Raw genomic sequence first — 12,275 nt, 5'->3', positions numbered from 1 at the left:
TGATACATCTCATAAATTAATTAATGAACATATCTTCACTCAAAATATACATTTCACAAGAGTGTATACATGTGTCCAAATTCATCAAGCAGTACAGTAAGATATGTGAATTTTATTGCATGTACCTCAATAAAAAAAACAGTAATACCAAGATAAGGCAAGCTTATAACTTGGTAAACTTTTGAAATAGAAAGACCTGAAAATCATCAAATATCTTTGTCCATAACCAGTTTCAAGATGAGCTTGTTTGAAACTAAAGGGGAGAAAAAAACCTGAGCCAGAAATTTACCTATAAATTGATTTGCTGTTTCACAGCCATAACGTTTCCCTGAAATGTTAAAAATCAGTTATAAATAAAGGAAAGTCCTCTCCTTGTGGTATAAATCAATAGCCTAAATTTTTACTCCCCCAATTTAAAATTATTATTATTCTTCAATCCCAAGGATTTACCTATATTTACAAGGTTGAGGAATCATTAACAGTGATTTTTTTTTAATATTAATTTGATTTTTATACTTGATTTATATGTGGATCCCACATTTTTCCCTTATTATTATTATTATTATTTTTTTTATTTTAATAAAATGCTGAAGTGGTAGGTAGATGCAAGATAAAGGTAGAAAACATAGCTTAGTGTTGTAAGAGAGCAAATGCAGATGATCAGGTGTGTGCCTGTAGACTATGTGTTAATCCAAGCTAGACAAGGGCAATAAAACATCCACGGATACAGCAGATTTCTCTCAGAACAGGGGGCATGAGGTTCTAAGCCTCACCTCTGTTGATCCCCAATTTCTCACCTGATGGCCCCCCTGCGACTGTGCCTGTCTTAGGTTGTTCCTCCCTTGAGGAATCTTACCCGTCTCTGGCTAACCAGTCATCTTCCGAGGCCATACAATGAAATGTAAAGTTGGCAAGTGAGAGAGAGCAATATTGTTTGAAAAGGTTGGCTTTTTACTTCTTTGCAGATTTATGCCCTGTGACTTCTATGCCCAGAATTTGTCTTGAGGTATCTTTACAACTTGGAAGAATTATGATACTTGGTAATTTCGATATGAGGTATGAATTCTACTTAAGGGTTGTAATTAGGAAGGAAGAAGAAAAGCTATAGAAGTAGCAGGCAGAAGGAAACATGGAAAGATTGATTATTTCTTTGACATATCTTCTTGTAGAGTAACATAAGCATGTATAGGTTTTAAACTACTAATTAAATTGCGAACACACTTTAACATAATAGGAATACAGCTACATAACCAAAGCAGACCTACAATTACCAGCCATCTGCAGTGAAATCAAGAAAACCAGTTAGGCACCCTAGGCATTTGTGAAAACTTATCAATGATATGATGGATATTGTCTAACTGAATTTGAATAGTTTGAGAAAAATCAGACAAATTAAAAAAACACATTCCTTGGAACTGTTCACATCCCATATGTTCTTTTAACAGTAGATAGTCTATAGTCGCAACATTTTGGAGACCTGCAACTTGCACTTCTCCTATTTCTTGGTTGAGTTCTGAGAGTATAGATCCAGTCAAATTTCTTGTTTTACTGTATGCACAGGCCCGCTTAGATATCTCCTTCTTCATTCCAATGGCAAGTCCAGGAACTGGTGGGATGAATGCAGCTACAACTGCAACAGCGCTAGGATCTTTGTTGAAGTTTTTTGATGATCATCTTCTGGAATGACTCTTCCAGAAAATGTTGATGTTGGAAGTTCTTTTTCATATCATATCTTAATTTGTTTTCTGGGTAGGCAAATTAGGCTTTGATCCTCTGTATAAACACAAATAAACCCTTTGCCCACACTTTGATATGCCCTTTATACCATTATACCATTGTGAAGAACATATTGGAGATCACCACACAGGAACTGCTTTTTTTTTTCTTTTTTTTTTAAGAGAAAGGAATATTATCACAAAAATATATTTCCATAGCTGATCATCTAATACCCTTTAAATGATCAAAATTAAGGACATTTAAAGCATGCATTAATCATTGATTTACAGTTAGTTTTATCCTATCAGGGAGTAACCCCGTTTTCTTTCTTTTTTTTTGTTATCGTTAATCTATAATTACATGAAGAATATTATGTTTACTAGGCTCTCCCCTATACCAGGTCCCCCCCACAAACCCCTTTACAGTCACTGTCCATCAGCATAGCAAAATGCTGTAGAATCACTACTTGTCTTCTCTGTGTTGTACAGCCCTCCCCTTCCCCCCCCATTATGCATTCTAATCATAATACCCCCTTTCTTCTTCCCCCCCTTATCCCTCCCTACCGACCCATCCTCCCCCAGTACCTTTCCCTTTGGTACCTGTTAGTCCATTCTTGGGTTCTGTGATTCTGCTGCTGTTTTGTTCCTTCAGTTTTTCCTTTGTTCTTATACTCCACAGATGAGTGAAATCATTTGGTATTTCTCTTTCTCCGCTTGGCTTATTTCATTGAGCATAATACCCTCTAGCTCCATACATGTTGTTGCAAATGGTAGGATTTGTTTTCTTCTTATGGCTGAGTAATATTCCATTGTGTATATGTACCACATCTTCTTTATCTAATCATCTACTGATGGACACTAAGGCTTCCAATTCTCTGCTATTGTAAATAGTGCTGCAATAAACATAGGGGTGCATCGGTCTTTTTCAAACTTGATTGCTGTGTTCTTAGGGTGAATTCCTAGGAGTGGAATTCCTCGGTCAAATGGTAAGTCTGTTTTGAGTATTTTGAGGAACCTCCATACTGCTTTCCACAATGGTTGAAATAATTTACATTCCCACCAGCAGTGTAGGAGGGTTCCCCTTTCTCCACAGCGTTGCCAACATTTGTTGTTGTTTGTCTTTTGGATGGCAGCCATGCTTACTGGTGTGAGGTGATACCTCATTGTAGTTTTAATTTGCATTGGTCTGATAATTAGTGATATAAGCGTCTTTTCATGTGTCTGTTGGCCATCTGTATTTCTTTTTTGGAAAACTGTCTGTTCAGTTCCTCTGCCCATTTTGAATTGGGTTATTTGTTTTTTGTTTGTTGAGATGGGTGAGCTCTTTATATATTTTGGACATCAAGCCTTTATCAGATCTTTCATTTACAAGTATATTCTCCCATACTGTAGGGTAACCTTTTGTTCTATTGATGGTGTCTTTTGCTGTACAGAAGCTCTTCAGCTTAATATAGTCCCACTTGTTCATTTTTGCTGTTGTTTTCCTTGGACGGGGAGATATGTTTGAGAAGAGGTCACTCATGTTTATGTCTAAGATGTTTTTGCCTATGTTTTTTTATAAGAGTTTTATGGTTTCATAACTTACATTCAGGTCTTTGATCCACTTTGAATTTACTTTTTTGTATAGGGTTAAACAATGGTCCAGTTTCATTCTCCTAAATGTAGCTGTCCAGTATTGCCAGCAACATCTGTTGAAGAGACTGTCATTTCACCATTGTATGTCCATGGCTCCTTTATCAAATATTAATTGACCATATATGTTTGGGTTAATGTCTGGAGGCTCTAATCTGTTTCACTGGTCTGTGGCTCTGTTCTTGTGCCATACTAAATTGTCTTGATTACTATGGCTTTGTAGTAGAGCTTGAAGTTGGAGAGTGAGATCCCCCCTACTTTATTCTTCTTTTTCAGGATTGCTTTGGCTATTCGGGGCCTTTGGTGTTTCCATATGAATTTTTGAACTATTTGTTCCAGTTCATTGAAGAATGTTGCTGGTAATTTGATAGGGTTTGCATCAAATCTGTATATTGCTTTGGGCAGGATAGCCATTTTGACGATATTAATTCTTCCTAGCCACGAGCATGGAATGAGTTTCCATTTGTTAGTGTCCCTTTTATTTTCTCTTAAGAGTGACTTGTAGTTTTCAGGGTAAAGGTCTTTCACTTCTTTGGTTAGGTTTATTCCTAGGTATTTTATTCTTTTTGATGCAATTGTGAATGGAGTTGTTTTCCTGATTTCTCTTTCTATTGGCTCATTCTTAGTGTATAGGAAAGCCTCAGGTTTCTGTGTGTTAATTTTATATCCTGCAACTTTGCTGTATTCCAATATCAGTTCTAATAGTTTTGGAGTGGAGTCTTAAGTTTTTTATGTACAATATCATGTCATCTTCAAATAGGGACAGTTTAACTTCTTCTTTACCAATCTGGATTCCTTGTATTTCTTTGTTTTGTCTTATTGCCGTGGTTAGGACCTCCAGTACTATGTTAAATAACAGTGGGGAGAGTGGGCATCCCTGTCTTGTTTCCAATCTCAGAGGAAAAGCTTTCAGCTTCTTGCTGTTCAGTAATATGTTGGCTGTGGGATTATTATATATGGCCTTTATTATGTTGAGGTACTTGCCCTCTATTTCCATTTTGCTGAGAGTTTTTATCATGAATGGATGTTTTGTCAAATGCCTTTTCAGCATCTATGGAGATGATCATGTGGTTTTTGTCTTTCTTTTTGTTGATGTGGTGGATGATGTTGATGGATTTTTGAATGTTGTATCATCCTTGCATCGCTGGAATGAATCCCACTTGGTCATGGTGTATGATTCTTTTGATATATTTTTGAATTCAGTTTGCTAATATTTTGTTGAGTATTTTTGCATCTACATTCATCAGGGATATTGGTCTGTAGTTTTCTTTTTTGGTGGTGTCTTTGCCTGGTTTTGGTATTAGGGTGATGTTGGCTTCATAGAATGAGTTTGGGATTATTCCCTCCTCTTCTGTTTTTTGGAAAACTTTAAGGAAAATGGGTCTTATGTCTTCTCTGTGTGTCTGATAAAATTCCGAGGTAAATCCGTCCAGCCTGGGGGTTTTGTTCTTGGGTAGTTTTTTGATTTCCATTTCAATTTCTTTGCTCGTAATTGGTTTGTTTAACTTTTGTGTTTCTTCCTTCGTCAGTCTTGGAAGGTTGTATTTTTCTAGGAAATTGTCCATTTCTTCTAGGTTTTCCAGCTTATTGGCATATAGGTTTTCATAGTAGTCTTTAATAATTCTTTGTATTTCTGTGGAGTCTGTCCTGATTTTTCCATTCTCATTTCTGATTCTGTTGATTTGTGTTGATTCTCTTTTTCTCTTAATAAGTTTGGCTATAGGCTTTTCTGTTTTGTTTGTTTTCTCAAAGAACCAGCTCTTAGTTTCATTGATTTTTGCTATTGTTTTATTCTTCTCAATTTTGTTTATTTCTTCTCTGATCTTTATTATGTCCCTCCTTCTGCTGACTTTAGGCCTCATTTGTTCTTTGTCCAGTTTTGATAACTGTGATGTTAGACTTTTCATTTGGGATTGTTCTTCCTTCGCTATATACTTTCCTTTTAAGACTGCTGTCACTGTGTCCCATAGAAGTTGGGGCTTTGTGTTGTTGTTGTCATTTGTTTCTCTATATTCCTTGATCTCTATTTTAATTTGTGCATTGATCCATTGATTATTTAAAAGCATGTTATTAAGCCTCCATGTGTTTGTGAGCCTTTTTGTTTTCTTCGTAGAATTTATTTCTAGTCTTATAAATTTGTGGTCTGAAATGTTGGTTGGTAGAATTTCAATTTTTTCGAATTTACTGAGGCTCTTTTTGTGGGCTAGTATGTGGTCTATTCTGGAGAATGTTCCATGTGCACTTGAGAAGAATGCATATCCTGTTGCTTTTGGATGTAGAGTTCTATAGATGTCTATTAGGTCCATCTGTTCTACTGTGTTGTTCAGTGCCTCTGTGTCCTTACTTATTTTCTGCCTGGTGGATCTACCCTTTGGGGTGAGTGGTGTGTTGAAGTCTCCTAAAATGAATGCATTGCAGTCTATTTCCCCCTTTAGTTCTGTTAGTATTTGTTTCACATATGCTGGTGCTCCTGTGTTGGGTGAATATGTATTTAGAATGGTTATATCCTCTTGTTGGACTGAGCCCTTTATCATTATGTAGTGTCCTTCTTTATCTCTTGTTACTTTCTTTGTTTTGAAGTCTATTTTGTCTGATATTAGTACTGCAACCCCTGCTTTCTTCTCGCTGTTGTTTGCCTGAAGTATGTTTTCCCATCCCTTGACTTTTAGTCTGTGCATGTCTTTGGGTTTGAATTGAGTTTCTTGTAAGCAGCATATAGATGGGTCTAACTTTTTTATTCTGTCTATTACTCTGTGTCTTTTTATTGGTGCATTAAGTCCATTTACATTTAGGGTGACTATTGAAAGATATGTACTTATTGCCATTGCAGGCTTTAAATTCGTGGTTATCAAAGGTTTAAGGTTAGCCTCTTTAGTATCTTACTGCCTAACTTAGCTCACTTATTGAGCTGTTATATACACTGTGTGGAGATTCTTTTCTTCTTTCCCTTCTTATTCCTGCTCCTCCATTCTTCATATCTTGGGTGTTTTGTTCTGTGCTCTTTCTAGGAGTGCTCCCATCTAGAGCAGTCCCTCTAAGATGCCCTGTAGAGGTGGTTTGTGGAAGGCAAATTCCCTCAACTTTTGCTTCTCTGGGAATTGTTTAATCCCTCCATCATATTTGAATGATAATCGTGCTGGATACAGTATCCTTGGCTCAAGGCCTTTTCACAGTGATTTTTTTAAATCATCATCATCATTTTGTAACTGGTGAGATCGGTGAGATAATGCTGAATATGAAGACATCAAAAGTGGAATTTCTCATTAATCTACTCTATCAAGTCAATTTCTTGATTTGGTCAGTTACTCTGTATCCAGTTTTGGATGGGTCAATACTGTGTTTCCATCACTCAGACATCACCATGATTTCCGTTGGCCTCTGCTCTAAACTTGCACTGTAGAAAAATGTCATAGTCTCTTTGTTATTGGTGTGATAAATCTCTTCTCTTTTCCTCACCCCTACCTATAAAATAAACCGATAAATATTTTACTTATTTATGAAAAAAAAACTTCATTCAGTGAAACTAAATTAGGCAGAAAGTCATTAATTTCCTTTCATTGGTACATGTATAGCATGGATTAGATGATGAGAACAGATTGTTGTTATTCTTTTTATTTAATAATATTAATATTTGGTTTATATTTTGGAGTCCAAAATATTTCTGGTGCTAATTTGGAACAAGACTATATACTATCAGAATTTTATTGGAGATTAAATTAATTTCTGTATGCTATATACTATCAGAGATTAAATTCATTTCATATTTTACTAAAAAGTGTTCTCTTTCAAGAACATTTTTATGCAATTTCATTGCATTATTCTTCTAGGTGTGCCATAAGAAAATGCCACAGATTACATTGCCTAAACAAGGTAAATTCATTTTCTCACAGTTCTAGATATTGGGTGTCCAAGGTCAAGGGGGCAGTCCAGATGGTTTCTGGTGACACCTTTCTTCCTAACTTGCGGACAGCCACCTTCTTGCTGTGTACTGACATTGCCTTACATCTGTGCATTAGGACTCTAGTATCCCTACTTCTTACAAACATGTATGTGACATCATTTAACCTTAATTACCTCCCTAAAGAATTACATTGGGCATATCGATTTCAGGGGGATACATTCTATGTATAACAGATATCCTTTTTTTAGATTTTTTCCCATATTAATCTGATAAAAACACATTAAGAAAACAGAAATAAATAGTCCAAGGACAGAAAAAGTCTATTAATAATGTTCCAAGAATAAAAATCTTATTTTTCAATACACAATTTTACATTTAAGATTCATATAATCATTCCCTGGCATGAAAGCATACAAATGAATAAGAAAACTTAAAATTCAACCAGATTTTTACCTAAAGCAACCAAGTGGGCTTTCCATTTATTTTGTGAAAAAGCTTTTATTTTTATTCAAATTAACTTTTGGCTTTACTGCTCTAAAAGATATTTGTATAGTTAGAATTAAAGAAATAAAAAGAAATGTTTCTTTTCAGAATTAACCATGCACACACAGTCACGCACACACCCCTAATTCTTAACATTATATTGGTAACTTACACAGCTGGAAGTTTGCACATATAATTGGATGAACCAGAAATAGAATGTGTTTCTTCAGAGACAGATAATTATGAACGAATGCAATATTGAAGCAGAATAGAATGTAAGAGTTAAGTCGATATAGCTGAAATTTAATCTATAGGCAGATAAAGATACTGAACTGAAAATTCTAGACAAAGTAGATACATATAGATAGATCTATCTAATCTTTCTCTGTATCTATCTATCATCTATAAAGCATCAAGAGTTAACAGATTCTAAGTAACAATACACACTATAATGTATTATACTCATTCAAGCAGACAAAAAACACAAATTTAATTACATGGCTGAAAATACTTATTCTCTAAGTATTAAATACAAACATCAAAATGTATTTTTGCTTTAACTTCTTTTAGAATAGATCAAACAACAGGGAAGTCATAACATGTCAAGAGAAATATAATTAGAATTTGTTGATCAGTGGATGCCTGAGAAAAAGCCCCTGTATCTCTCAGCTTCCAGTGTCTCCAAACATAGTGTGTACACACATACATGCATGTGTGTGTGGGGTTCAGGGTGGATATTAAAAATCTCCAGATCATTTGGAAATCCCTAAGTGAAGGATTGCTGTTTGGATGTTATAAAGGATATAGGGAAAGTAGTAGCTTATAACATCACTTACCATTCTTATCAGAAAAAGTTCATGAAAATGCTGAAATAATTGTTGAGAGTATGGTAGCTTAAGAGTTAGGACAAAGATGAACAGCATATGGCCACTGTGATCAGAGATTATAGTTGGACCAAAAACTTCATCTTTGTTGCAGACAGATAACAAATGATTAAGAGAAGCTAAGGACAGCTACATGTGGTCAGTGTATCCTGTCCCCATTCAGGAAAAATCTCCTCTTCCCTATCCAAGAAACTTAAATTATCCACAGAGAGAAAGGAGAGGGAAAGGAAATGGGAAGAATAATCTTATGTTTAATGAGTTGGAAACTCAAATTGACTAGAAGTGACAACTTGAAATGATTAATTCTAAAACTAGAAAATTACTACAAATAGGAAGATTATATATCATTTTCTGTGAATTAACGGAAGTGAGAACTTGTGGCCTAAGTAAGATGACTTACAGATAAATAAATTTACATATTTATATGTTTTATAATTTGAATTTTCCACCTGTTACAGAGATGCATATTTTATTTTAAAGAAGTCCTCATGACTAGAGACATTATTTAAAATCTCTGAAATAATTTGCTACATATGATGAGTAGGAAGTGAGTAGTTGGAGAAGGCTTCTGTGGAAAGATCATTTCTAGTATTAAGGACCACACTTTTTAAAGGGCCTACATTTTGAAGGTTCATGTCAGATTGGAGCTGACATAAAGCAAATGTGAGTATGGGAAGTAGAGTAAGAGATGAAATCTCAGAGGTATATGGTATGGAGAATATGCAAGCTTTAAATATTTTGGTGTTTATTCTAACAGACTTTTCAGCTTTTAAAATTAATTATTGTGAGTTACACGATTGGATTTTTAAAAGATTTTTTCTGTATACAGTGTGTAGAACTCTTTAGAGGAGGGCAGGAATTGGCTTGAGCTGTCTATTACAACAGTAATAGTCCTGGGGAAAAATCATGATCATGTTGACTAAGATGATGATAATGGGTGATAATGGGGAGAAACTGCACTAAAATAATTTAATAATTAAGATGTAAAACAATGGGATTTGATACAGGTGAGGAATAATATGTCCAGACTTTTTAAATTTATATTTTGCACAATCTAATGGATAATAAAAACTTTCACTAAAATATTTTTAAAATGTGTAATTATGATATCTAGACAAATTTAAAATGATACATTTCAAAACTTAAACATTACAAGCTGGCTAATTTTATTTTACTCATTAAGAAGGTATAATTGGTTCAAAAGAACATAGCCAAATATGTATGCAGTCAGGAATGTTGAAATAAATTTGTTCAGTAGATGTAAAGGTGGCTAAGGAGGGATAGAAATCAATTGACTCTATCAGACTAAATTCAGTTGCAATTCTATCAATAAGAATAATGTGGATTTCTATCTGTTATCTAGGATTTTGAGAATTGTCAATAACTCAGAGGCAATGAAAGGCAACATGATTCCATAAAATTGCCAGAATTCAAAGAATGTGGTAGATAATATCCAATTTTTCATTGAAGGTAGTACTGTAAAGAGTGGACATGAATCAAAATTTCAGCATTCACAGGGTGATTTGTACAGGACCTTGAAAAACTACAGGAAAGATGTGAGTAAGTTGAATATATGAATCTGGAAATCATATGATACTAATTGTACATATAATTCTTAAAGTCATTGCTTCAAAAACTATACTAAGAAGAGGGTAACTTCTCACCTGAGCTTTGAACAACACTAATATTTAGCAACACTGTGGAAAAGAATGCAAAGAAAAGCAGACAGAGAGCTACGACCTAAATCAGTGGTGTTTCATACTGAAAGGCGAAATGAAAGCAGTCTAATCTGCCTTGTTGAATGCTGATGTCAAGTATATTAAGGACCAAATGTTTATTTGAACCAAATAAATTATTGTGTTTACTAGGGATGGTTAAGGCACAGACAATTGGACACAGAAATATCTATTTCAAACATAATAAAAGTGAATTTCTCACTTATCCTGTGTTGTAATATCAGCATCCTGGTTGGTAGAAGAATCTTTCTCATGTGATAACTCGGAGATCTTGTTTCTCTCATGTTTTTGTTCCATCATCCCCAAGGTCTCTCAAATTTGTCTACACCCAGGCATCAGAATGGGGGAAAAAAGCATAGATAAGCCCATCTTCAAATTGGCACATAAATGACATGCATCATCTCAATTTAAATCTCATAATCTAGAGCTGTTAGTCACCCACATCTAAACTCTAAGAGAAGTTATGTGTTCAGAAAGAAAAAAAAATATGCATTTTGGTGAAGAACTAGGAGTCTTTATAACAAATATTTATTGAATTTAGAGATATCATCATCATGAAAGCTGTTTTAAAGGAGTGATGAGGGAATGAGATTGGAGTGGACTGAGAAGTGGAAGAAAAGAAAATCAGGGAAGCAGGTCTTGACCGCACTTTCAAATCCAAGTGTCAGGAGAAGCAGAGTATGGTAGTTGGCAAGAAATGTGAAGCTGTTTTTTCTTGCAGTTATCATCTCCGTTTCGGTATTCTTCTTCTTTTTAGGTTTTAAGGAAAGCTTCTGGAGAGTGTGTTAAAGTTGTAACAACATATAGGGAAAGATTGAAAAGTAAGAAAGAAGAGATATATATTAATATAAGAAAAGGCTGAGAGAAAGTTATGAAGGATACATACAAGGAAATATTTCATCCATTTAGAAGAACATGGAAGTTACCGATACCAAATGAAGGAGACGGTATAATCTTAACAGCACTACAAAACTGTACGAACAGCTTTGCAGAAGAATGAGATGGTAAAGATGTATTTAATTTTGTAATTTTGGTGATCAGTGAGCTTTTATCTGTTTGTTATGGTAAAATCGTCCAAGAATGAGGATGCAGGAAGTGAATGAGATAGCAGGCATGGGGAAGGAGAAGTTTGAAGAAAGAGTAGTGGGTTTGATAAATATTTTTAAGAAATGTGATTGAATGGCTAGAAAAATTATAGATTGATATTTCAGTGTGGAGCTCTAAGTTTTGAGTTTTTATGAAACTGATGTATTCTGTTACATGACTTTCTCCCAGAATAGGTAGCAATTGGGAGTAGGCACAAAGCTATTACTGAACCAACCCAGGGCTGGGTTTGCACTAGATTGGTATAATGAAATGGTAGAAAAGCAAAAAGAACCTGAGGTGTTATTGAAAGTACTGACTATAAAAACTAGTATGGATAAGACATGAAGAAAAAAGAAAGCTTATGAATGGTGCTAGTTAGTCCTGCCAATGATGGAAAGTAAACTGGGGTTTAGTTGTGGCCGTTAACAGTAGTGGTCGCCCAAGCAATCTAAAAAGAGGGAAAGTAACAAAGGAATGAAATAGTTGAATTACTTGTTCTCATAGGAGCCATTGTAAGTACTGATAGTGTTAAATTCCATGGTTTTTCCAGAAAGGGGAGTCATAGAGGTGCAATGAAAGATAATCAGAAATGAGTTGGTAAAGCAACTGAGAATCCATGATGTTGAAATTGTTCTTTATGATGGCAAGAATTATATGGAGAGGAATACTAAATCAAGTTCTAAATTTTTAAATGTTGGGAGATCAGCAGCTAAAAATTATTAATAAGTGGGGGGAAAAAGTAAAATTAAATGGCATGAATCCCATCCCAAACACATCATGGTGGGCTTGTTTGCTGGATTTTTCTATGGGACGATAAGGAGAAATGTTTTCAAAAGGA

This window comes from Manis javanica, chromosome 9, assembly GCF_040802235.1.
Source record: "Manis javanica isolate MJ-LG chromosome 9, MJ_LKY, whole genome shotgun sequence".
Taxonomy (NCBI): Eukaryota; Metazoa; Chordata; class Mammalia; order Pholidota; family Manidae; genus Manis; species Manis javanica.
The sequence above is the reverse complement of the archived record's forward strand: the minus strand, read 5'-3'. Positions refer to the sequence as shown.